General features: G+C 34.2%; 1 pseudogene; it reads right to left on the reverse strand.

Annotated features, from left to right (window-relative positions):
• The window catches only part of LOC149542387 (cyclin-dependent kinase B1-2-like), a 94,068-nt pseudogene that overhangs the window by 4,744 nt on the left and 62,288 nt on the right, over positions 1-27,036 (reverse strand).

Consider the following 27,036-nt stretch of genomic DNA (forward strand, 5'->3'; position numbering starts at 1 on the left):
TTTCATAGCAAATGCATGTGCTAATTGGTGTTTCAACCCCTTAATGTGATCCATGTTAGACACAGCTACAAGCATATCATTAATGTATAAACATAAAATAATGTAGTTTTCATCAACCAACATCTTAAAATAAACACAATGATCTATATGACACATATTGTATCCATGCTCATGCATAAAACTCCCAAATTTCAGATACGGGTATAAGCAGGATCATAGTGTGCCAAAAAGTGGCAATCTAAAAAATCTATAGTTTTGAAATATTTCAAACCATTTCAAAATCTATTCCAACTTTTTTCCACCCACACTGATACTAAATGAAAATAATTAATATCTTTATAAGGTCTACTATATCTTTTGATACAAAACATATATAGTCAACTTTAAAAACATCCTTAAAATGTGCTTTTGGCCTATTTTTATGTGATTTTTACTTCAAACATGTAGCTGATGACTTTTTTTTCACCAAAATTTGATGAAATGAAAAGGGTTTCTTAAGAATTTTCTTATCTTTCCATAAATGTAAAGTTTGTCAAATTATGATTTTAGTAAGTAATTATTACTTATTTTCTAATAGAGTTACGTATAAAGTGTTGATTGACACACTACTTGAAAAACAACTATAACTTTCAAATGGTACAACATTTTTTAAATCCAAAAGATGCATCACATTCTATGTTTCTTCTACTATAAGGAAAAAAATGAAAAATTGAATTTTTAAGAGTTTTGAATTAGTTAAGGTTGTCAAACACGAGAGTTTTTTTATTCCAAATATACTAAAGTCAAAAATTTATTATTTATTATTTATTTAGAACAAAAATACCCAAATATATGTGTTACATCTAGGCATGAGTCTACTACTTATATCTAGAATATTATTAAAAAATATTATCATTTGATTTTGATTAAGGTGGTCAAACATACATCTACTTCTTATTTTTGTTCTAAATTTTTTGTAATATTGCATTGAAATTCAAAATTTTAACCAATCTATTTTTATTTTTTTGAGATAAGTCCTAGTAGTTTAGAAAGTAGATTCAATTTTCTAGAGATTCTTTTCTCTCAAATTTTTGATATAAAGTTAATAATAAGTAGACAATTGCACGTCAAGTTGACATAACCCTAACTTTCTAATTTTTTATTGCCACTTAAGAGAAGAGTTTGGTTGACCATGATCCTGCACATACCCATACCATTGCCGAGGTGCTTACTTCAAGCCATATAAAATTTTCTTCAATTTTTACACTAAGATCTACTTACTTTTGACCGCAAATCCCTATCGTTGAGCCATATATATCTCTTCATCTAAATCACCATGAAGAAAGGTTGTTTTAACATCAAGCTGTTGTAAATGCAAATCTTCAATAGCCAAAAGACTTAAAATAGTATGGATAGAAGTCATCTTAACAATAGGAAAAAATATCTTATCAAAATCAATGCCCTTTTTCTATGCAAATCCTTTCACAACTAACCTGGCTTTAAATCTTTTCTTACCTCCTTCCTCTTCTTTCAACCTATAAACCCACTTATTCTGTAAAGCTCTTACTTGCAAGCAACTTGCATAAATTTTATTTCTTATTCTTCAGCAAAGAGTCCATTTCATCTTTCATTGTAGACTCCCACTGAATCTTAGTATCCACCTACATAGCTTCATCATAACATTCAAGTTCAGCAACATTAGTAAGTAAAATTAATACAAAGAGGGAGAGAATCTTTCTGGAGGTCTAATTTTTCTTGTTGACCGTCTAACATTCATTGATGTGTGTGCTATTTTTTGTTGCAATTGTTGTACATCATGAAGAATGGTTGAAACACCATTTTTTGGAGTATCATCCAGCACTACATAATCATCTTCTTTCTTCTCATGGTGCTACAACAAATCTTTGTACAACACTTTCTCATTGAATATAACATCCCTACTTCTTAAAATTTTATGATTTTCAAAATTCCAAAGCCTATAACCAAATTCATTAATGCCATATCCAAAAAATACACATTTCTTTGACTTAACTTCCAGCTTAGTTCTATTTTCAGAATCTATGTGAGCAAATGCTTCATAGCCAAAGGTTTTCAGAAAATAATAACTCACCTTCTTACTAATCCATGCTTCCTTTGGGATCCCCTAGCCCAAAGGAGTAGAGGGACCTCTATTAATCAAATATATAGTAGTATTGATAGCCTCCACCCACATGTGTAAGGGCAACCCATCATGCAACCTTGTGCTCCTTGCACGCTCCATTATAGTCTTATTCATGCATTCAGCCACTCCATTTTCTTGTGGAGTCCTTGGAATAATTTTTTGTCTATGAATACCATTAGTGGAGCAATAATCTTCAAATTCACAACTAAAATACTCATCACCATTATCAGATCTAAGATATTTTAATTTCTTACCAATCTCATTTTCAACCAAGCATTTCCATTTTATAAAAGTTTGAAATACATTAGATTTTTGTCTAAGGAAATAAACCCATACTTTTCTAGTTGCATCATCAATAAATGTAACATAATAATGAGAGCCACCAAGGAAAGATACTTGAGTCAGTCCCCATACATTTGTATGCACAAGCTCGAATTTCTCCTTTTTTTTTCCTTCCTAGTCTTTACAAAACTCACTCTCTTTTATTTTCCATATACACAACTTTCACAGAATTCCATATTAACACATTTCAGACCTGGTAAAACTTTCTTTGAATGAAGTACTTTCATACTTCTCTCACTCATGTGCCCAAGTCTATTATGCCACAATGTTGTATCAGAATTTACAGTAGCTATTTGTTCTCCATGCTCAATTGTAGCAATTGTTCCCAAACATTCATTTTTCTCTAAAACAAGTAAAGTAGAAGGCACAATATGACCTGTACAAAGATATAAAGTTCATACTTTGACACCTTTTTCTACTACAATGGAACCTTTTGAAACCTTCCAATTTTTATCATTAAAAGTATTTACACAACCCTCATCACCGAGTTGCCCTACTAAAATTAAATTCTTACTTTGTCTTGAAAAATGTCTTAACTCATGTAGTAGCCAATGATTCCCATTCTACAACTTAATCTTGATTTTTCCCTTTCTAATAAGCTAACAGGGTTCATTATCCCCAAAATAAATATGCCCAAAATCCCCTTGGACATAATTAATGAAATAACCTCTATGAGGTGTAGCATGAAATGAGACACTAGAATCTAAAACCCATGACTCATCAACACTATCTAAAGATAGAAGTAAAGCTTCCTCTTTGGATTTGTTACTTACCACATTTGCCTCCTTGTCTCCATCTAGTTTATCTCCTTCATTTTTCTTTTGATTTCAACAATCTTTCCTTTTATGACCTGGTTTCCTATAGTACTAGTAGTCATTCGGTCCTCTCGATTGCTTAACCTCCTCCCGTTTGACTTTCCTCTTGATTTCACATGATTTCTAGAATTACTTCCTCTTTCATTCATTCTGCCCCTACTTTGTGCATTCAAAGAACTTCCTAATGTAGATCCACCTGAAGATTTCCTACCAGTTTCCTCACTCAAAATAACACTAATTACATCATCATATTTTAGGGTACTAGATCTAGGAAAAACATTACTCACAGCCATTACCAAGCCATTCTAGCTTTCAAGAAAAGAACACAAAATCAAGAGAGCCTTAATTTTCTCCTCAAAATTGATACCCACAGAAGATAACTAACTAGGAATAGTATTAAACTCATTTAAATGATCTACAATAGATCCACCTTTTTCCATTTTCATATTAAATAAATGCTTCATGAGAAATACCTTGTTTGAAGCAGAGGGCTTTTCATATAGTTTCACTAGGGGTTGCATCAATTCTTCTATTGTCTTTACTTTTGTAATATTAAATGCCACCAATGGTGCCAGGCATAACTAAATCCTTCCAAGTGCTTTTATTTCTAAAATATCTCATTCATCATTTGACATAGACCCTTGATTCTTGGCTTTATCTTCCAATGGCTTCCATAAATCCTTTTGATAAAGATAGTCTTCCATTTGCATCTTTCATAATTGGAAGTTTAGCCCATTAAACTTATCAACTCTCAGCTTACCCTTTTCTACCATTATTCCCACATAACTGTGAGACTCCCACTCAACTATGAGACTTTCTTGCAGAGGATAACTAAAAAAACAACCCCACTCTGATACCACTTGTTAGGATTAAACCACAGACAAAAAATTACAATTACATGAAAATATAACCAATAATAAAAAATAATAGATCACATAGAAAAGAATACAAGGCACCAAGATTTAATGTGGTTCACCCAACCCCTGGGCTATGTCCACCAAACAAAAAGTCTAATACTATTATGATCCACTGATTATAACCTGATTACAATTTGTAACCCCTTATAACTCAATACCACCACAAGAACCAATTTTGCATCACAACTATGAAAAAATCCCTAACCCTAAGCTCTTTTATACAAGTATTTCTACTACTTTAGGGTTATAATTATTAATTACATGTTTTCCCAAAATCTTGATAAATTAGGGCTCCAAAATTTGATTGTGTTGGGTATCTCATCAGGCCATTTTTCCAAGACCCATTTATGCTTTCAGCATTGTAGTTGCTATTGGAGTTAATGAAAGATCAACCCCATAAGTCCCAAGAATCACCTACATGAAAACACTTGTCACAAAAAGAGAGAAGCAAAGTCTATGGAGGTTGGAATTGCTGGATCCATAGATGAGACATTATTCATGAGAAAAACAAGAAATTGCTATTATCAAAATTGAATCTATCAGTTTAATTACAAAGAGAGATCATCCTTATAAAGGAGATCAAAACCCTAAAAATATCTAACCTAGGTTGCATAATAATAATTAATAAAATAAAATAATTATTACATACCTAAATTTTAGCTTAAGTGAAATAGAGTTATTTAGGAAATATCTAATTACTCTAACACCCAGACCCCTTTAAGATAAACTTAGGGAGTAGCTAAAAACCTAGAAACTACTATAGAAAGTAGATTTGTGTCCCAAAAAAAAAGCCTGATGAGGTACCCAAGCACAACCAAATCTCTAAAAAGAGGAGAAATAAAAAAAACTACATGGGCAAAACCTAGCTACTCCAAAAAGAGATGGAAAACATCTAAAAGAAACTAGTGAAAGGTTGAAGAAGCCTCCAAACTAGTGAATGTTCTAGAAGATAGGAAGAAAAAATGATCATGAAGAACACGTAGAAGCTATAAAGCTCTATCAAAGGTAACTTTTGATCCAAATAACTTTCACTGAAATAGAACCTGACCAGGTAGAGATGAAATGGGCACCCCTGGATGTCCCAAAAAACTAAACCAAATTGTTGTAAGGAATTATGTCAAACAGTTTGCATTCAACTTCTTAAAACCCCTTATAACTCTGGAAATTAAACGTTTATTTGTTTGTTGTGTTTCATGCATGGAATTGGTATCATACAACATAAAAAAGAAAGAAACTACAATAATATGCAAAGTGGAAATGAACGGCTGCTAATAAAATGTTATTTTCAGAATTCATAAAACCAAATACATGGCAGATTTATCAACTCACTAATTACTTCAGCAATATTGTCATAATACTCCAGCCCATGCTTACGAACTTGCTGCTACAATACTTTGTCCTCCAATCGGTCCACTACCTTCATAATACCATTCCCTCCAAGCGGCATAAGCGTCGAACAAGTAGTGAAGAAGATATGAGCAAAATATCAAATCTGCCTGTAGCCGGAAATACAACTAAACTGCCTAATAATGAAGCCAATAAGAAAGAATTCCAAAGGCTAAACCCCAAGGGAATGATGTCTAGAATGTTACAAGAGAGGATAGACATCCTCAAATGCCAAGAACAAAGCTGCAACTCACACACCAATTTCTTCTCTTATTCAACCCTGTCTAATGAAGCCACAAATGCTTCCTTTTATTCTATTCCCACGGGTCCGCTCAACTCATATGGGCAATGTGGGATAAAAGATGTGTAATATAAAACATATATTAAAATACCCTTTATGTCTCCCTTGGGTACACATCACCATAAAATAAATATTAAAGTAACACTTTAATATTTTACAATTAAATTAGATGTTACTTTAATAAAACTTCAGGCATTAAAATGTATTATTAATCGGACTCCGAATAATGCGAGTGATAGCTCATCAAAAAGCTCTCACCGAGGAGTATCGAATCCAATCACCAAAATTGACCTGCACTGTGTCCTGCTGACTTACTAAAAATAGTAAGTATGCCTGAAACTGAGTAAATCAACTTCGTTTTGGCCCAAACTGGAAATGACTAGGCCAAAACACTCCAAGATCCCATTAAACCCTTTGTTAGCCCTCGGGACCATGTAGAACAAGGCTAATGTACACACACTTGGTCAACTGCTAAAATGGGGACATTACAGTCCGCCCCCGTTGAAATTGCTTATCCTCAAGCAATCTCAGTCCAGCCTGCTGAATAGCCTGCTCACTCTCCCATGTAGAATCTTCCTTTGGCAGGCCTTTCCATCTGACCAAATACTCCTTCACTATCCTGTTTCTAAGCTTCCTCTCTCTGGTATCCAGAATAGCCTCAGGTACTAACACAAGCTTCCCCTCCTCATCCAAAGGGGATAAATCTGCAGAAGGCACTACACTCTGACCAATGGATTTCTTAAGCCTAGACACATGAAACACATTGTGCACTCGATTGCCCTCTGGAAGCTCAAGCTCATAGGTGACTTTGCCCACTTTGCGAATCACCCTGTAGGGACCATAAAATCTAGGTTTCAACTTTTCAGCTCCACTCTTCTTGAGCGATGACTTTCTATATGGTTGTAGTCTCAAGTAAACCATATCCCCTACCTCGAAGCTACGCTCTATTCGGTGCTGATCAACATACAATTTCTATTGATTCTGGGCCTGTTGTATATTCTCTTTGAGCACTTTCAGGATGTCCTGACTATCCTGCAATAAGTTTTTGGCTTTGGGCACTCTACTGTCCCCCAAAACTAAATCCATGAACCTAGGTGCTTCATAACCATAGAGTGCCATGAAAGGAGTCATCTTGATGGACATATGATAAGTGGTGTTATAACAATACTCTCCCATATGCAACCATCTGATCCAAGCCTTTTGTTGTGTAGTTACATAGTTCCTCAAATATCCTTCCGCCCATTTATTCACAATCTCTATTTGCCCATTTGTTTGTGGATGATAACTAGTGCTAGATGTAAGATCTGTACCACACAACCTAAACAACTCTTGCCAAAAAACATTCATAAACTTACTATCCTGGTCACTGACAATGAATCTGGGCAGCCCATGTAACTTGAATATCTCTTTAAAGAAAAGATCTGCCACCTATGCTGTTGTGTAAGTGGATGGAATAGCAAAGAAGTGAGCAAACTTCGTCAAGCGGTCCACCACCACATAGATGCAATCCCTTCCCTGCACTCGTGGTAAACCAGTGATGAAGTCCATCGAAATACTTTCCCATTTCCTATTAGGAATGGGAAAGGGCTGTAATAAACCTACAAGAAATGTGTGCTCTCCCTTATTCTGTTGACAAACCACACACTCCCTGACATACCTCTGAACATCATCCTTGAACCCTTTCCATGAAAACCACTCTCGGATCTTCCTGTAGGTCTTGAAGACCCCCTGATGTCTAGCTGTGGGTACATCATGAAATGCCTTCAGTATCACCTCTCTCAAATGTGATGAAGGAATCAAATAAACCTTGTCCTGAACTCTGATCAATCCATCTATCACCTCATAGCGACCATCCTGTATGGTACTTGAAATCAATCCAGAAGCCCAAGCATCTTTGACATACTCTGCTATAATCCGATCTCTCCAATCTCCTGAAATCTCTGCCAGAGCACATAAGTGAGGTCTCTGAGATAAGGCATCAGCCACCACATTTTTCTTACCTTTGAAAAACTCTATGTCAAAGTCATAAGCCTGCAATTTAGTTACCCATTTTTGTTGCCGGTCATTAAGATCACGCTGGCTCATGAAGTATTTAATACTGTTGTGATCAATCTTGATCACAAAATGTCCACTTGCCAGATATGATCAAAATTTGGCCAATGCATGCATTATGGCCAACATCTCCCGGTCATAGATAGAATAACTTTTCTCAACTCCTCAGAGCTTCCTACTCTCGAATGCAATGGGATGCTTCTCCTGCATCAATACTGATCCAGTCCCATCACCTAATGCATCACAATGAAGCTCAAAAGGCTTCGTAAAATCTGGTAGAGCTAGAACTGGACATGAAGACATTACCTGCTTGAAATACTCAAAACACCTCTGTGCTGCCCCTGTCCACACGAAGGCTCCTTTCCAGGTAAGATCTATCAAGGGTGTAGCAATCTGTGAGAATCCCTTAACAAACCTCCTATAAAAACCACATAAACCAAAGAATCCCTTAAGCTGTGTAAGGTTTGTGGGAGTAGGCCACTCTACAATAGCTCTAATATTTTTAGGATCAACCCGAATGCCATCTGCACTAATGATATGCCCCAGGCAAAGGAGCTCAGTTATGCCAAACTCACATTTAGATTCCTTGGCATACAATGACTCTCTCTCCAGAATAGATAACACCTCCTCCAGATGATGTAAGTGTTCCTCCCAGGTCTTACTGAAGACCAAGATGTCATCAAAGAAGATCAAGAAAAATCTCCTCAACTGCTTCCTGAATACCTGGTTCATACAACTTTGAAATGTAGCAGGTGCATTGGTTAGACCAAATGGCATAACCATGAACTCAAAGTGGCCATAGTGACATTGGAAGGCTATTTTTTCAATGTCCTTTGCTCTCATCCTGATCTGATGGTATCTGGATCGCAAATCAATTTTGGTGAAGAAGCATGCCCCATGCAACTCATCAATCCTAGGAATGGGATACCTGTTTTTAATTGTTTTCTTATTCAGTGCCCTGTAATCAATGCACATGCACATCGTCCCATCCTTCTTCTTTACCAATACTACTGCTGAAGCAAAGAGGCTCTTACTAGGCCTGATATGCCCCATCTCCAACAAATCCTTAATCGCCTTCTCTATCTCATCCTTGTGTTTCTTAGGATGATGATAGGGAGTAATCATAACTGGTTTGGCTCCCTCCTCGAGCTCAATAACATGTTCCATCCCTCTATCAAGAGGAACCCCATGAGGAATATCACTAAATACTTTAGCATGTCTATCAAGTATCTTCTGGACATCTAGTGGATGACTCTTTTCTTGTGGCTCTGGTGAAGTTGGCATAATGTGGCACTCTGTCGCCCACTCTATGTCATCATGATGAAAAAGTCTCTGCATTCTCCTCAAGGACACTACTCTGCAACCTCTATTTGAAAGCCCTCTAAGTACCAAAGTTTTTCCCTCATGCTAGAATCTCATCTCCAATTTTGCTAGATTGAGTGTGAACTCAACTAGTGAAGCCATCCATGTCATGCTGAGGATTACATCATAATCTCCCATGTCCACAACATAGAACTCATCCTCCAACTCGTAGCCATCTCCAAACCTGATGCAAAGATTAGATATCTTTCGAGTGTATAATAACTTATCATCGTTAGCCACCATGACTCTAAACCCATCATGCTCCTCTGTCTGTAACCCTCTCCTAGCTACCAACTGTGCATCTATGAAGTTATGTGTAACCCCAGTGTCAATAAGAGATATCACTTTCTACCCCTGGATAGTACCCCTAACCTTAAATGTGATTGCCTTTTGGGCCCCTGTCAAGCGTGCCAATGATCTATCATCCTTAGGAATGTTGCTCTCCTCTATAGTGTTACCCTCATTTAAATCGGAGTGCTGATCCTCCCCTTCTGACTCTGACTCTTCTGCTAAAAAATATTCCATTTGATTTGCCTTAACCTTGAGAGAACATTTATGAGATAAGTCCCAAGGCTCTCTACAATGGAAGCACAACTTCTTCTTTTGAAGTTCATTCAAGGTTTCATTGTCTAGTCCTTTTGATCCTTCTTTGGGTTTGCTATACTCTTTTTGAAACAATTTTTTGTCTTTGTCCTTGCGGTAGGAAGAATCTGTTGAATGGTTTTTTCCTTTGTATACCGAAGGGGCTAAATCTCGTGCCTTTTTAGTTGCTTTAGCTAACATGAGTGGATCATGTCCCTTCACCCAACCTCGTAATGGATCAGCAAGACCATCACAAAATAACACCACCAATCTCCTAGGAGAGATATCAGTAACAAGTACAGACAAGCGCTGAAACTCGACAATGTAAGCATCCACAGAACCTGACTGTTTTAACTATGCTAGCTCCTTGAAATGTAACTCAGGATCCTTAGTGTCAAATCTCCCAATCAATGTTTCAGTGAATTCCTCATAGGATGTAATCTGATTATGCCCCAAAGTCACCATGCCATGATGCCACCATTCATGTGCAATGCCATCCAAGTGCATAGCCGCATACTTGATAGCCTCCTCCTCAGGAATAGGATTTAGCTGCAAGTATGTATCTACCTTCTGCACCCAAGCTCGTGCAGTCATCTTCCCTGAAGCATCATAATGAGGTAAAGAAACTTTTCCAACTTTCTTCCTCAGCTCAGAGTTTTGATTCCTCCCTCCTGCTTTAGGCATGTGTCTCATCCTCAAGTCCATATAATCTCTAAGAGAAATATCTGCCTAAAACTTTGGTCCACTAGCCTCCCAGTCCCTCCTGAATTGATCCTGTAACTCGGTAATCTGCGATTCATTTATTGGTTGAACTGGATCTCTGGGTGGGAAAGTGGGTAGAAGAGGTCTCGAGCTCGCAGTTTGTGCTGGGCATGCAACGTGTCTAAAGTTATCAGCCTCATTCCCATTGTTGCCATGATCATTATTACCATTAATGTTATTCTCAGGACCATTGTTGTTGCCTTGGCCTTCATGGTTATTGTTTCCCCCTATTGTTATTGTTTCCCTCCTTGTTATCGTTTCTGTTGTTGGCATCACCTGGATTAATATTGACACCCATCTGTCTAGCCATGAGCTGCAACATCATGTCCATTCACCTATTCTACTCCTGCTACATATGATGCCCCTGCTCTAATGTATCCAATAACTATCAGAACAGTACCTCCCCCTGATCTGGACCAACATTTTTGCCTTTGCCTAATCCTGTATTCCTATCATCTCGATCACCCATATTATTGTCCTGATCACAGAATATCTCCTCTGTGTCTGTACGATTGGATTCAATGTCCCCCTGTACGGATGTACTAGACTATTTTCTTTGCAAGTCTGAAATCCTATTTTGTCTTGCTCTGGTATCGCGAAAATTATAAGACCCCTGCCGCATGCTCAAGCATAAATGCTTAGCCTGTGTTTTTTATTTATTTCTGATTTTAGTGTTTTGACATTTTGTCAAACACTTTTTCCCTCTATCCATCTGTTCCAAATTCCCTATAAGACCTCCACAGGATGGCAGGACTTATAGCTCTGATACCACTGAAATGGGCACCCCTGGATGTCACAAAAAACTAAACCAAATTGCTGAAAGGAATTATGTCAAACAGTTTTCATTCAACTTCTTAAAACCTCTTATAACTCCGAAAATCAAACGTTTATTTGTCTATTGTGTTTCGTGCATGGAATTGGTATCATACAACATAAACAAGAAAGAAACTACAATAATATGCAAAGTGGAAATGAACGGCTGCTAATAAAATGTTATTTTTAGAATTCATAAAACCAAATACATGGTAGATTTATCAACTTACTAATTACTTCAGCAATATTTTCATAATACTCCAGCCCATGCTTACGAACTTGCTGCTACAATACTTTGTCCTCCAATCAGTCCAAGCGGCATAAGCATCGGACAAGTAGTGAAGAAGATATGAGAAAAATATCAAATCTGCCTGTAGCCGGAAATGCAACTAAATTGCCTGATAATGAAGCCAATAAGAAAGAATTCCAAAGGCCAAACCCCAAGGGAATGACATCTAGAATGTTACAAGAGAGGATAGACATCCTCAAATGCCAAGAACAAAGCTGCAACTCACACACCAATTTCTTCTCTTATTCAACCTTGTCTAATGAAGCCACAAATGCTTCCTTTTATTCTATTCCCACGGGTCTGCTCAACTCATATGGGCAATGTGGGATAAAACATGTGTAATATAAAACATATATTAAAATACCCCTTATGTCTCCCTTGGGTACACATCACCATAAAATAAATATTAAAGTAACACTTTAATATTTTACAATTAAATTAGACGTTACTTTAATAAAACTTCAGGCATTAAAATGTATTATCAATCGGACTCCGAATAATGTGAGTGATAGCTCATCGGAAAGCTCTCACCAAGGAGTATCAAATCCAATCACTAAAATTGACCTGCACTATGTCCTGCCGACTTACTAAAAATAGTAAGTATGCCTGAAACTGAGTAAATCAACTTCATTTTGGCCCAAACTGGAAATGACTAGGCCAAAAAACTCCAAGATCCCATTAAACCCTTCGTTAGCCCTCGGGACCATGTAGAACAAGGCTAATGCACACACACTTGGTCAACTGCTAAACTGGGGACATTACAAGAGAATACTATAACTTGCATTGAATCAAGAGGCACATAAAGGCAAACAACTGAACTCAAAGATACAAATGGTATGAAACACCAAAGCTTGAAGATTTGATCAATCAAACCAAGGAAGCATGAGAAATAATAGAAGAATCCCCCTAATGTAGACAAGGGTGAGGTGATAAGCAACTAGAAAAGTGGGCCAAAAGAATTGCATGTCAAGGAACCATGATCAAGATGCACAAAAGAGTACATATGTGTGTGTTGAGGTGATCAATCTCAAATATGTCATGAGGCTAATTTTATGGAAGGGATACTCTCTGGATGATATTGAAATCAAAGGCAAAAAAAATTTGTACCTAGGTCACTTTAACTGGGCATGCAAATTGAAGCAATGATTGGACTTGAAAATTGAGACTGTAGAAAAGCTTTTTTGATGAAAGATCAACCCCACAACTCCCAAGAATCATCTACATGCAAACACCTATCACAAAAAGAGAGAAGCAAAATGTATGGAGGTTGGAATTTTCAGATCCATAGATGAGACATTCTTGATGAGCAAAAAAAGAAATTGCTATTATCAAAAGTGAATCAATTGGTTTAATTACCAAGAGATATTTGTTGGATACAATTGATTAATTGTATGTTTTTTTTTATCTTATACAAATGTCATATCAGTTGACAATTAGTGCATGCCCAACTCACTTGGTCAGTGAAGATAGTTTTCCTTGTCTACCAAGCTTTCCCGAGTCTGCTCCATACAAAAGGTAGTATCTACCAAGCTCACTTGGGCATCAAAGAAATTTATGCAAAAAAGAGTGTTAACTAAGCTCACTCAATTAATAAAGGAAAATTGAATAGAGCCAGTATTAACCATGTTCACTCAATTACCAAAGGAATTTCATAAGTTCACAGTTTTAATCGAGCTCCTGTTGGTTAACATAGGAAATCACTTCAGAATTAGTTTCTACTGAGCTAGGTCAGCTACCAAATGATTTTCTTATTTTCTGCACATAAAGCTTAATTATTTTACCTAGTGATTCCATATAACTATGGTAATGAATATTGGTTACTCTAATTTACATTTGAGCCAACTTGACAATTTGGAAGGTATAAGTAAAAGGTCAATTTGTGATTTCAAATTATGTAAGTGGAATGATTTAAAAAGAGATAAGAAGAGAGGAAGCAAACTTGAAGGATAAGTAGGTATCCTAGTGAAGTAGAAAAGAGTTATTTGATTAGGAAAGATCACGTATAAGCTTAAATAGAGATTTGTAATCAACAATTTAGTTTCATCTCAGTCATGTCATTTCATTGTTACTCTCTAACCATTGTAGCAGTCATCTAAAATCTCTTAATAGAGTTGGTTTAATAGGCATTTGTAAATCCTCTAACAAGGTAGAAAATTCCATTGAATTGTTTCAAGACCTCTTACAAGGCCACTCCTAATAGGGTGATCAAATACTTTAATAAGGTTGCATTTAACAATGTGTTTTGTAACCTTTAATAGGTTTGGCTCCTAACAGAGCTCACTTCAAAAGAGTAAAAAATAGTAACTAGTTACATTTGGTGTTTTTTCCCAAATTAGGTTTCTACGTTAAATCCTAGTGTCATGTGTGTTTATGTTATTTATTTCATGCTTGCAAGTAAATTATTGACATTATCTTAAGATCTACTAAGTTAAACAGATTCTACATTTATCGAGTTACATCAATTTTTGTATGCTTACCGAGTATCAGTAGTAATCATTTTTTTTAGTCTAAATTTTATATTTAATATCTAAAAGATCTCAGATTTATTTTAGTAGTAACTGATTCACCCCTCCCCTCTTAGTTACTCCTCTTATATTTTCAACAATTGGTGTCAGAGCTTTTGGTGCTTGCAGAGAAGGTTTCAAAGACGTAAGCTAAAGATTAGGATGTCTTACAAAAGAGAGATTCCAAAGTTGAACAAAGACAACTTTGTAGCATGGCAAGGACTTATGAGGCTTCATCTAGATACCATCAATGATTTAGGCTACAAATATCTTGATGAAGAATACTAAACTCCCACTAGAACATTATCAATTGAAGATATTGTTGAGAAAAAGAACCATAATGTCATGATGATTGATATTACATCTGCTCTTAGTTATGCTGAATTTGATGAGGTCAAAAGCTATAAAACTACTTTTGATATGTGGAACAAACTGAAAGAAATCTATGGAGGAGATGACAATATAATAAGAGCTAAAGTAGAAAGCCTTAGATAAAAATTTGATCAAATGAAAATGAGAGAAGATAAAAATATTACAAAATATGTGGAAAGAATTAAGGCCAATGTTAGTGCAATTAGAGCATCTAGAGGAGAAATCAAAGAAGAAATTGTTGTAAGAAAAATACTCAAAAATCTGCTTCCCATCTATGCAATCAAAGTGTCTACTATTCAAGAAAAGAGATGTGATCCAAATAACAAGAAAGGCTTAGATTTTCTAGTAGCAAGATTCACAGCTTTAAAACTAGACAACTTTGACAACTACATTCTTGTTTCCAAAATTATTGAATCTACATTTGATGCTAAATTCTCACTCAAAGAAAAGGGCAAGAAAATAAAAGATAATCAATTAGGAAGTGAAGAAGAAACAAAAGAAAGTTATGATAGTGGTCTTGAAATTTCTGAAGCCCTACTTGCAAAGAAATATTCCAAGAGCTAAGGGAAGTACAAAGGTAAAATTCCCCTAGTTTTTTTTTCTTGTAAAGAAATTGGTCATATTGTTGCTAGGTGTCCAAACAAAGAAAGCAAGGAAGAGAAGAAAAGCCACAAGTACAAAGGCAAGAAGGAATTCAAAGGTCACAAATCTTACAAAGACAAAGGTAAGAAAACTTTTTTTATGGCTAAAGATTCTGATAAAAATGAAGATGTAATAGTGTATATTGTTGTAAAAGATGAATCTAATGAAGAAGAAGATAAGATGGCACTTGTCTTTCACGTTAGTAAAAATGATACTTGGATCATAGATAGTGGATGTTCTCACCATATGAGTAGAGATAAATCTAAGTTTGAACATTTTGAACACTATGATAGAGGTAGTGTAAGGTTTGGAAACAATGAACCTTGTTGCTTAAAAAGAAAATGTCATATCTCATTAACCAATGAACTTGTATGTGATAATGTCTATTGGGTTGAAGGACTAAAACATAATTTACTAAGTGTGGCATAGTTAAACAACATTGGATTCAAGGTAGAGTTCATGAATGGCAAGGAAAATTACTGGATAACAAAAGAAATCTGATTGGATCAGGCAAGCAAAAAAAAGGTAACCTATTTTATCTTGATCTTGGTGATTGCTCATGTTTTATTGCTCAAGTAGAATAAATCTAGTTATGGCATAGAAGACTATGTCATGCAAACTTTGATAGTATGGTCAAGATAAGAAAACTCAGAAAAGTAAGAGGTATCTCTAGTTTGATGAAACTTGATGTTTGATTATGCAAAAATTGCTAAATTGGTAAAATGGGAAAGACTAGTTTTAAGAGAAAAAACTATTAGTCAAAAGATGTCTTAAAAATTGTGCATACTAATTTATGTGGACCCATTGGAATAGAAAATTATAGTGGAGAAAAAAAAATTCATTCTTTTTGTTGATGACTATTCTAGAATGATGACTATTATGTATCTAAAAGAAAAATCATAAGCTTTTGAGAAATTCAAATGGTATCTGGCTAGAGTAGAAAACTAAACTAGAAAAAGATTAAAATGCTTAAGATCAAATAGAGGTGGTGAATTCATCTCAAATGAATTCCACAATTTCTACATTGAAAGAGGAATCAAAAGACAAGTATCAACCCCTAGTACTCTTGAGAAAAATGGAATAGCTAAAAGAAGAAACAAATCCATCAGTTAAAAAAGGACTCAAACAAAACCCCCTTTGAACTATGGTATGGCTACAAACCCAATGTAAGTTACTTGAAATTATTTGGCAGAAAATGTTATATCTTGAAGGAATCTAGAAAAGGAAAATTTGATGTAAAAGGTGATGAAGGTATATTTCTAGGATAATTCTACAGAAGTAAAGTATACAAATGTATGAATTTCTCCACTCACAAAATCATAGAAAGTGCACATGTGAGAATTGATGAGTTTGCAAAAAAGAGTGAAGAAAAAAGCAAAAAGGAGCCAAAATATTATAGAAGATTTGTTTACTTTGAACTTGATACATTACCAAACATATTTGACAAAAAGGAGACTTCATCTCCCGAGCTCTCGAACTCTCCAACAGTTACCAAGTTGCAAGAAGTGCAAACTGAGTCACAAGGACCTAAGTCACATTCAGAGCATGCCGAGTTAGTGCATACCGAGTCTGAAGGACTCGAGCCATAGATAGAAGGACTCAAGCCTAAAGTTGAGATTCAAAATGAAGATAGTACAATTCATTCAAAATTCAAAGAACCTGTATTGGCTAAATATGTCAAAAGGCATCATGCACTTAATTAGATCATTGGAGACAAATCAGATGAAACAATAACAAGAAGTAAACTAAAAGGTACATGTTTACTTGTTGAATTTGAACCTAGAAGTTTTAGGGATGCATTGGAAAATAAAAGTTGGATTGAGGCTATGAATGAAGAAATAGAATAGGTAGAAAAGTATAAAACTTGGACTCTTGTTCCTAGACCCAAAGATAAAAATGTGATTGGTACAAAATGGGTATTCAAAAATAAGCTGAATGAAGATGGAAATTGTTAAGAGACAAAGCAAGGTTGGTATGTAAAGGCTATTCTCAAGAAGAAGGTATTGATTAAAGTGAGACTTTTTCCCCTATTGCAAGATTAGAAAGTGTAAGGAATTTACTGACATATGCAACTCATAGAGGATTCCAAGTATATTAGATGGATGTTAAATCTGCATTCTTGAATGGAATACTTGATGAGAAAGTCTTCATTGAACAACCAAAAGGTTTTGTTGATCCTAACAAATGGGACATAGTCTACAAATTACACAAAGCACTATATGGTCTAAAACAAGCCCCTAGATCCTAGTATGAAAGATTACATAACTATTTGATATAGATTGGTTTTCAAAGAATAAATGATGACAATAGTCTGTATATCAAGGAAGAACCATATAAGAAGATTGTGTTTGCAAAAATATTTGTGGATGATACTCTATTTACAGGAAATGATTACTTATGCAAAGCATTTTCAGAACAAATGAATAAAGAATTTTAGATGTCCATGTTTGGAGAAATAAAATTATGTCTTAGATTGTAGATACAATATAACAAAAATGGTATCTATATCATTCAATCTAAGTATATCAAAGAGATACTCAAGAAATTTGGAATGAAGGATTCAAAACCAGTTGGAACCCCCATGTGTACTAGAATTAAGCTTACCAAAGATGGTGACTCCAAAGAAGTAGATCAGACCTTATATAAATCAATGATTGAAAAATTATAGTATGTAGTACATACAAGGCCTAATATTGCCTTAGTAGTTGGGATAGTAGCAAGATTCTCAGCCAAACCTAGATAAACCACATGATGGCAATAAAAAGAACCTTGAGATATATGAAAGGTATTGAAGACTATGGCTTATGGTACAAACTTGGAGGCAATCTTGACTTAAAAGTATTTAATTATGCTGATTGGGTAGGAAATCTTGATGATAGAAAAAGAATTAGAGGTGGAGAATTCTTTCTTGGTAAAAGGTTGGTATCTTGGACAAGAAAGAAGCAAAACTACACATCTCAATCCATAGTAGAAGTAGAATATGTGGCTGCAATAGTAAATTGCTATAACATTGTTTGGTTCAAACAATTGTTGAAAGGAATGAATGTTGAAATCAAAGAGCCAATAGTCATGTATTGTGGTAACACTAGTGCAATCAACATATCAAAGAATTCAGTGATGTATTCCAAAACAAAGCACATTGCTATAAAATATCACTTTGTAAGAGAATTAGTAAAAGACAAAAAAATTAGATTGGAATATGTACATACAAAAGAACAAATTGTAGATATATTCACCAAGCCATTATCTAAGGATGCTTTTTTGTATCTAAAAGATAATCTAGGGGTCATTCCCCTATCCAAAGCTCACTAAATAAAGTTTAGTGATGCATCAATAGGAACTAAGTTGAAGATGAATCAGTTGATGCAGTATTGACAAGGACATATTGCAGATGAATCTTTACTCAAGATACATTGACACTAATCAAAATTGTCTTTGGCATGTGTTGCCAAAGAGGGAGAAGTTTTCTATCATATCTTTCTAAAATTTTGTAATTCCAAGAAGGAGAAGTTAAGTAATTCCTTTAAAGAGGGAGAATATTATAGAAGAAGTTTTCTATGTAAAATCAAAGAGGGAATTTTTTTTTGACAAAGGGAGTCTTGTTCTCAAAATTTTATTGTGCTATGACATGTTGTGTTGCCATCAATGCCAAAGAGGGAGATTGTTGGATATAATTGATTAATTATGTGTTGTCTTCGATGTTAAAAAAATGTCATATTAGTTGACAGTCAGTGAATGCCAAGCTCACTTGGTTAGCGAAGACATTTTTCCTTGTCTACCAAGTGTTCTTTTGTCTTCTCTATATAGAAGGCAGTATCTACTGAGCTCACTTGGGCATTGAAGGAATTTATGCAGAAAAGAGTCTTAACCGAGCTCACTTAGTTAACAAAGGAAAATTGAATAGAGCTAGTATTAACCAAGTTCACTAGGTTACCATAGGAATTTTGTAGGTTCACAATGTTAACTAATCTCCTATTGGTTAACATAGGAAATCGATTCAAAATTAGTTTACCAAGCTAGGTCAGTTACCAAAAGATTTTCTTATTTTGGCATGTAAAGCTTAATTATTTTACCTAGTGATTCTAGCTGACTATGGTAATGAATATTGGTTACTCTCATTTGTATTTGAGCCCACTTGACAATTTGGAAGGTATAAGTAAAACATTAATTTGTGATTTCAAATTATGCAAGTGGAATGATTTAAAAAGAGATAAGAAGAGAGGAAGTGAACTTGAAGGATAAGTAGGTATCCTTGTGGAGCATAAAAGTGTTGTTCAATAAGAAAGGACCAAGTATAAGCTTAAACAAAGATTTGTAATCAACAATTCAATTGCATCTCAATCAGTTCATTTCATTGTTTCTCTCTAACCATTGTAGTAGTGATCTAAAATCTCTTAATAGAATTGGTTTAATAGCCATTTGTAAATCCTCTAACAAGGTAGCAATTTCATTGAATTGTTTCAAGACCTCTTACATGGCCACTCCTAATAGGGTGATCAAATCCTTTAATAGGGTCACACCTAACAATGTGTTTTGTAACCATTAATAGGGTTGGCTCCTAATAGGGCTCACTTTAGAAGAGTGAAAAATAGTAACTAGTTACATTTGGTGCTTTCTCCCAAATTAGGTTTCCATGATAAATCTTGGTGTCATATGTGTTCATCTTATTTCTTTCATACTTGTAAGTAAATTACTAACATTATCTTAAGATCTACTAAGTTAAACACATTCTACACTTACCAAGTTACAACAATTTTTGTATGCTTATCGAGTATCAGTAGTAATCAGTTTTATCAATCTAAATTTTATATTTGGCATCTAAGGGATCTAAGATTTATTTTAGTAGTAACTAATTCACCCCTCCCCTCTCAATTACTCCTCTTATATTTCCAACAATATCATCCTTATAAAGGAGATCAAAACCCTTAAAAGGTCAAATTTAGGTTGCATAATAATAATTAATAAAATTAATTAATTATTATATGCCTAAAGTTTAGCTTAAGTGAAATAGAGTTAATTAGGAAATATGTAATTACTCTAATAGTTTCCTTGCTTTTTATGCATTGTTTCTCATCTTAAGGGGGTGTTAGAGTAAATGATTAATTTAATTTAATTTATTGAATTACCTCTACTCCCTTCTTATGATTTCACTTTATGCGCATGGATTTTCATTTAATAATTAAATATTAATTATTAAATATCATTTACCTTTTAGGGTTTCCCTATATAGTTTTATGATCTCCTTTATTAGGATTGATCCATTGTACTTTAATTTATTATTTTCAATCTCATAATATATTCTTCCATATTTTCAGAGCCAAAACCTTTCCTCCTCTTTTATTTTTCTCTACAACAGGTTCTTATATGCAAGTGTTCTATTAGATCTGTGGATTTTTTCTCATTAATTCCTTCAAAAAATATATTAAAAAATTATCTTTATAGGTGAATGCACCAAGTTGTGGTGCCAAAAACATGACATCTTTTTTTTCTTCAAAATTTTTATTATTGTGCATGCACTATAGTTCATACGCACTATGGCCTGGGCATAGGCTTGTGGAGCCTAAGCCATAGTACATGCATGCTATGGGATTCTCTATAGTGTGTACATAGTATGGCCTATGCTTAAGCTTGTGGAGCTTAGGCCATAGTGCATGAACATTATGGGATTCTCTATAGCACTATTAGAAATCACATAAAATACTCTTTCTCTCCCCACCCCATCTCTCTCTTTCTCCCTCCCTCCCTCTCTCTCTTTCTCTCTGTCTCTCTCTCCCCCTACCCCATCCTCTCTCTCTTTCTTTACATCCTATGTCATATGCTTCCTATATCCCCCCTCTCTCTCTCTACATCCTATCCCATACTCTTTCCCCAATCCTCTCTTTCTCTCTCCCATTTGCTACTCTATGTCCATCTCTCTTTTTATATGCATCTTATCCCATATACTCTTTGAACCCCCATCCACTACTCCCTATCACTTTCTCCCTCTCTCTCCTATCCCCTACTCTCTCTCTAACCCCTAATCCCTAACCCCTCTTTTTCTATCTCATACCCTCCCTCCCTAACCCCTCTTTCTCTTTATCTCTTCTCATCCCTCCCTAAACCCCCTCTTTCTCTACCTCTTCTTAGGCCTCCCTATTCCCTCCCTATCCTCCCCTTCCACCCTAACCCCCACCCCCCCCCCCCCCTCTCTCTCTCTCTCTCAATTCCCTAACCTACCTCTATGTGTCCTCTCTAACCCCTAACCCCAATCCCTCAGTCTATAACCCCTAATCCCTAACGCCTATCCTCTCTCTCTCTCTCTCTCTCTCTCTCTCTCTCTCTCTCTCTCTCTCTCTCTCTCTCTAATGCCCCATTGAGGAACCCAAGAGAAATTAACCTATAATGTCACTAATTTTTCTCAACATTTTTTTGAAATATTAAAACAATCAAGAGATAACATAGTAGAAGAAATAATTCACATACATACAAAGAAATAAAATAATAGTTACATCTCTAGAGTATTCTATAATGTTGAATCACACAGTAGTTTAATTAATATTATTCTTTATAAGTAAACAAATTCCATGTCATAGAAAAACCATATGTACAAAATCATAGGAAAGAATATACAAGAACATAAGATGCCACATGGTTTAACTAGAATGCATAATCATCCTCTACATAAGTCATAAGATATCAAATGATAACAGAATATACATCATGATAAGATAAAACATTTTGTAACATCTCAAATAACCAAAGTACAAATACCAAAATGTGAACATAGAACATAATCACAAGATAAGAAGGATAGAATAATTGCACAAGGTACATCTAGCTTTGGCATCGAGCTATTAGATCTGAGTGGTATAAGAAACACTACCACTCAACCTCATGGAACCCAAATGGCTTGCTCCCACCATGTTGAGGAGATAATCTCATGTCCCAAATGGATAATAATGCAAAAGTCATAACAATAATCTAGGTCAAGGAATCCTTCTAGCAATCTATCTCAAGGTACCTAGTATATAAGCGACATTTAATTCCAAAGGCATCAAAGACACATAGGAAACATAATATTTATGTGGAAAAGTGTCATCACATAAGTCAAATCTAAGGTTACCATAGCAGTCTCTCTGGACTCTAGCCCCCTAGTGACCCTATGTGGCATCATTATCCTTTATTATACACAATGCATACTAACAAGGAAAGGTTGCAACTAGGTATCCTCTCTACTCCCATCCTAGGCTATACTAGCACTCAAGGCATGGGCAAGGTAATATACTAACTTTTGTTAATTGATTTTAACCCAATTAATGACAATATTATCACATTTTATTAATATAACTTAGAAACGGGTTACCCAAGAAACCTCTTTAGGGCTCTAGCCTCCATTACAAGCCACTTCCCATCATACATATAGATAACCTACCTTAAGCTCATAAAAGTGTATCTCATGAATCACAATAATCACATTAGTCTTATAAAATCAACTGGAAAGCACCAATAGATAGTTGATTGAAACCTCATAGTTTACACCAAGAAAATAACAACACATGAGCTTACAAAGAAGAAATCGATCTCATCATAGAAACACATAAATATATAACATTGGTTGGGAATTAAACAATCATGATAGAACAATATCACATAATAACACTTTTAGAATGTCCACTTCCCAACCCTCTAGTAAACATTCCTAATTGGCCAAACTAATTGGTTTTCCCAAACCTCATCATGAGATAAAACACAACATCTCAACATGCATTTAAAACAAACTTAGTTATTCAGTCATTTTAGTTTTTGATATATTTTCGTAAATCTTGATTTGAGTAAAAGATCAAGTTTCATTTGAAAATGTTTTCCCATCATATGTGTTTTCCATGTTTAGTTCACCATAATATAATTCCTTATTTTTGTAGTTTAAAAGAGCCCATCTCTAGTAAAACCTATGTTTTTATTTAATTCCTATTATGATTATTTAAATAAAAACTAAACTATGTTTTTATTTAACTATCTTTTTAAAAAAGAAGTATTATTCCTAAATAACATTAGTTAATATAAAAATATAAATATAAATAATTTATATAACATATTATATTAATAAATTTTTTTCAAAGAAAAAACTTTAAAAAAATTAATCCCTAAAGAGGGGATGATAGTTGACAACATGTCCAAGGTAGCTACAACATTGCCAAGGTAATTGTTGTTGCCCTTGTGCAGTCTTGGTCTGCAAGCTATGGGGTACAGAGGGAGGCATGCATGTGGTGGCCCCTACCCTCACTTCAAATATAATTTTTATTATTAATTTTTTAAATAATTTTTTTATAATAGGCCCCCCTCTTCTAAACACAAACCCCAAAAACTTTACTTATTACAATAAATAAAATAAGTATATATATATATATATATACATATATATATATATACATATATATATATACATACATATATATATATATATACATACATATATATATATATACATATATATATATATACATATATATATATATATGTATGTATATATATATGTATATATATATATATGTATGTATATATATATATATGTATGTATATATATATATATGTATGTATATATATATATATATATATACATACATATATATACATATATATATATATATATATATATATATATATATATATATATATATATATATATAAGGGTATGTGCAGGATCATGGTGTGCCAAAAAGTGGTGATGTAAAAAAAGTGGACTTTGAAAATGTCTAAAAGCATTTCAAAATTTGCTTTGACTTTTTTTCCACCCATCCTGATACCAAGGCTAAAATGTTTGGACCAAGCCTTTTTAGGTATTTGATCGATAATCAGGTATCCAACTTAATATTGGATACTCGATATTATATCAGGTATCTGATATGAAATTAGATACCTGAAACCTATTACATAGAATTTTAAAAAAAATTGAGAGCTCTTTTTACATTGATTTTTTTCTTTTATTGTTGAGTTCCATTCAGTTATTGGATTTCTGAATGCGTATAAGATAAAGTTAAGTTTTTTTTTTCATTTTTTAATGTTTTGAATAAATATTATTATAAATTAGTTATTTTAAATTGAATTTGTTAAAAAAAAAAAAATTTAATAGAAATTGTTGAAATTTAGGTTATTTTAAATATAAATTTTATGTTTTTCAAATTAATAGGTATGGCTGACCCAAATGATGATACTAACATAGGAAATAATGTTCCTTGTAACCCTCCACCAAACAATCTAGAACCCCCTCAAAATTGTCCACCAAATGATCCCCTACCCGCTCAAAACCCTCCTCAAATTGAAGATTTGATAGTTGAAAATCTCGTCAAACTGAGTGTTTGCGAACCACATATAAAACTATACCCACATTGGCTCCCATGTTATCCATGTTAAACACCATACTAGATAATATTGAAATACTTACCAATGAAAAAAATGTTGCTCTTCACTGGCATGAGAAAATGCATGCCATGTTTGATGATGGGTTGGACTATGATGAGGTTGCAGCCCTAAATATAACTAAAGATGATATAGTTAGCCTTTTTGTGGACCCAAAAACTGGTAAAAAAGTAGAATGCACAAAGCCCAAACTATCAATTAAATGGTGCACAAATGAGGCTATGCATGCAAACTTTTGGGATCATTGGTGGATGATTTTTGACATCCCTCCACACAATATTTAAAGGTGCCATTCCATTTCATTAAAAAATAATATGCCAAATTTGTGTTGCACCTCAAAGTGAACTATTGGAACATGAGGCCCAACATGGGTGGAGGAGGAGCTCCTCATAATAGACCCTTTTTCTAGTGGAAGAAAGTTGGCACTTTTTTCCCCCCTACTAATGTCTCCCCCCTCCTCTAGTACAACATCCTGATATTATTGTAGAGGCTAGCTCTTAGACTACTAGAGTCATCCATAGATTGAGTAGCCTATTGATATCCCAAGATAGGTCAGTGTTGCCTCATATTGATGATGTTGGTACGAGTTCATCATCAGCAAGCTCATCACATGTTTGTGTGCCCCATACTTGCATAATTTGCAAGAATATTGGTCTAGGTCCCATAGGTGATCTTTCTAAATATCAATTTGAATTTTAGGAGGATACACCAGATGCATGTACAGAGGCTACACACCTTGATGTGGGAGAGGAGGGGCATGCAAAGGCATGGAATCCTTCTATGTCAGTATGTGTATACAATTTTTTGTTACAAGATATGCAATTTAAAGCTAATCTTTATAATAGAGTAATTTTAATTTTTAACCCATACTGACCTATACATGTATGTGATCTTCATTTATGTTTAGTTAATGACTGAGGAGGAGCTCAGATAGGTTGGTAATGTCACACTCTCAGCTATTTCATTTGACCTTGAGACATCTATGGTACATTATGTTGTGTTCTCATTATATTTTCTATTTTCTATTGGAACATGAATGATTTCTAATCTTTCTTTTCTCTTACAAGTATCACCTATTAGTGGGGGGTAGAGTGTAGGTGATGAGGCACAACCCATTGACAAGGGATCGGTAATTAGGTGCTTTTGAAGTGGTTAAATATCGATATATTCTTGTAAAATGTTTGTGGAAATAAAATTTAATTATATTCTTTATTGTATAGGATGTGGCTACTGGTGATGAGTCTAGGCAGATTCCATGTCACAGACCCTCTGGTGTTTCCATTTGTAGTGAGAGCCCCATCGTATATATAAGTATCATTTATTTTTATTTCTTCCTTATTTTCATTAATAAATTCAAAACTAATTTCTATGATATTAACAACTAGTATTTTGTATCTCATAGGAAACACCTAATGCATAGGAGGTTGGATGCCTGAGTTTTGTATGTTTGCTAATGAAGCCATTATATCTAGAAGGGGAGTCAAAGAATGTAAGTTATAGTTTGAATTCTTGATTATATGTTATGAATTTAGAACTTTATGAATTATAATGTTATATTTTAAGTTGTAGATTCATTTGACAAACATACTTGAACATACATAGGCCATAATCAATGAGGTTCAAGAATTTTTGAGGACATATGAGAGGACTCCTGACTAATGCAGGAGGTCGATGAGAGAGATATTTATGATGAAATTTTAATACTATAAATCTTCATTAAAAAGGGATCATTATGCATTTGAGTAATTCAATATTAGATACATAGAATCATATAAATTTAATAGTCTAAGTTTGGGTTTTCCATTTTTGTTTATGTAGGAGGCATCTGATCCACCAAATGCAGTGAAGAGGCTACATTTTGATCATCCACCAATAGTATAGGATAGTATAGTTGTCATAGGATGCATCATGAGACATTTTGAGATGGCATATGCCACACTGTATACAGAAACATTGATATTATACACATTTTGATGGCATGTTAGCCATATTTTGTATATGGATCTATGTATTTTGATATATACTTACATAATTTATCTATGGATACATGAAATTTGATATATATCTGTATAATTTATCTATGGATATATGTATTTTGATATATACTTTTGTCATTTATGTGCACAATGATATACATATTAATTTAGTATAGTATTATTCAATTGTGAATCATCTGTATTGTTCATGTTTACGGAATATCACTCATTTTTATCATTTTTTTTATATTCAATTCAAATACAATAATTTGTGAATAACATTTTAACAATCTTTATTATCAAATTTTTGATGCAATGTTTAATTTGAAATGCTATTGTATATGTTTAATTGAAATGATCTCTGCAACCCCTTAAGATGTCACTA

The sequence above is a fragment of the Cupressus sempervirens genome, chromosome 8 (genome assembly GCF_028749045.1).
Source record: "Cupressus sempervirens isolate cs-2001-9-10 chromosome 8, ASM2874904v1, whole genome shotgun sequence".
Taxonomy (NCBI): Eukaryota; Viridiplantae; Streptophyta; class Pinopsida; order Cupressales; family Cupressaceae; genus Cupressus; species Cupressus sempervirens.